This window comes from Triticum aestivum, chromosome 3D (assembly GCF_018294505.1).
Source record: "Triticum aestivum cultivar Chinese Spring chromosome 3D, IWGSC CS RefSeq v2.1, whole genome shotgun sequence".
Lineage (NCBI taxonomy): Eukaryota > Viridiplantae > Streptophyta > Magnoliopsida > Poales > Poaceae > Triticum > Triticum aestivum.
In genome coordinates this window covers 341,741,218-341,743,560 of record NC_057802.1, presented here as the reverse complement: position 1 = coordinate 341,743,560, position 2,343 = coordinate 341,741,218, and positions in this window count along the sequence as shown.

The window sequence follows — 2,343 nt, the reverse complement described above, 5'->3', positions numbered from 1 at the left end:
CACTGGTCTTGGATGTCACCCTCGCGACGGAGAGGCGAGCTGCCCGATTCTCCCGCGTCCTGATAGATGGTGGAAGCAGTATCAATATACTGTACCGCGATACCATGGAGAAGCTGAACATCAAGGCAAAGCAGCTTACGCCAAGCCGGACCGTGTTCCATGGCATCGTCCCCGAGTTGTCTTGCTCCCCAATCGGCAAGATTAAGATGGATGTTCTCTTCGGAGACAAAGATCATTTTCGCCGAGAAGCGATCTGGTTCGAGGTAGTGGATCTGGAGAGCCCCTACCATGCTTTGCTTGGCCGACCTGCTTTGGCCAAGTTCATGGCTGTGCCCCACTACGCCTACCTGAAGATGAAGATGCCGAGCTCGAAGGGGATCATCACGGTAGCCGGCGATTACAAGAAGTCCATCGAGTGCGCCATGGCCAGTAGCCGGCTGACCGAGTCCCTCATAGTGGCAGAAGAGAAGAAGATGCTGGAGCGGGTTGTGGCCATGGCCGGCAAGCAGCCGGCCCTGTCCCCCAACCCCAAAGATTGTGATGCACAGGGCTCCTTCCAGCCGGCCAAAGAGACGAAGAAGATACCTCTGGACCCGGAGAATCCGGAAAGGTTTGCTGTCATTGGGGCAAACCTGGACAGTAAATAGGAAGGCGAGCTCGTCGACTTCCTCCGTGAGAATCGAGACATTTTTGCATGGTCCCCAAAGGACATGCCGGGTGTCCCGAAGGATTTCGCCGAGCACAAATTGCATGTCCGAGCCGACGCGAAGCCGGTCAAGCAGCCCCTCCGCCGACTGTCAGAAGAGAAGCGAAGAATCGTAAGAGAAGAGATAGCCCGGCTCCTCGCCGCTGGCTTTATTATGGAAGTGTTTTTTCCAGAGTGGCTTGCCAACCCAGTTCTGGTATTGAAGAAGAATAACAAGTGGCGTATGTGTATAGACTACACCAGCCTGAACAAGGCCTGCCCCAAGGATCCGTTTGCTTTACCACGGATTGACCAAGTGATAGACTCCACAGCCGGATGCGAGCTGTTGAGTTTTTTGGATGCCTACTCAGGGTACCATCAAATCAAGTTGGACCCAGCAGACCGACTGAAGACTGCCTTCATCACACCATTCGGAGCTTTCTGCTACCTGACTATGACATTCGGCCTGAGGAATGCCGGTGCCACTTTTCAGCGTTGCATGCAGAAATGCCTCCTCAAGCAACTCGGCAGAAATGCCCACGTCTATGTAGACGACATTGTGGTGAAGACAGAGAAGCGCGGCACCCTGCTGGAAGATCTCAAAGATACATTCGCCAACTTGCGCCGATTCCAAATCAAGCTCAACCCCGAGAAGTGCGTGTTCGGAGTACCAGCCGGCCAGCTGCTAGGCTTCCTGGTCTCCGAACGCGGCATCGAGTGCAACCCTGTGAAGATCAAGGCCATCGAGAGGATGGAGATTCCCACCAAATTGTGAGATGTGCAGAAGTTCACCGGGTGCCTGGCCTCCCTAAACCGCTTTATCAGCCGACTAGGAGAGAAGGCTCTCCCCCTATACCGACTCATGAAGAAGTCCACTCACTTCGAGTGGAATGACCACGCCGACCAAGCCTTCCATGAGTTGAAGAAGATGCTGACTACTCCACCTGTCCTGGCAGCGCCGACTGAGAAGGAGCCCATGCTCCTCTACATTGCCGCGACCAGCCGAGTAGTCAGTACAGTTGTTGTGGTCCAGCGCCCGGAAGAAGGCCGAGCCCAGCTAGTCCAGAGGCCGGTGTATTACCTAAGCGAAGTACTATCCAGCTCAAAGCAAAACTACCCGCACTACCAGAAGATGTGCTATGGGGTGTACTTCGCCGCCAAGAAGCTGAAGCCCTACTTCCAAGAGCATCCCATCACGGTCGTGTGCACCTCCCCGCTCGCCGATATCATAGGCAGCCGGGATGCATCCGGCCGGGTGGCTAAATGGGCCATTGCGTTGGCACCATACACGATCTTCTACCAACCCCGCACCGCCATCAAGTCCCAAGCATTGGCCGACTTCCTCGTCGACTGGGCCGAGACCCAGTACCTACCGCCGGCTCCCGACTCTACCCATTGGCGGATGCACTTCGACGAGTCCAAGATATGCACCGGCTTGGGAGCCGGCATCGTCCTCACCTCTCCCAAAGGCGACAAACTCAGATACACGCTACAGATCCACTTCGCCGCCTCCAACAACGTGGCCGAGTACGAGGCGCTCGTACATGGGCTCCGGCTAGCCAAAGAGCTCGGCATACGTCGGATCCTGTGTTACGGCGACTCAGACTTGGTGGTCCAGCAGTCGTCTGGCGACTGGGACGCCAAGGACGCGAACATGG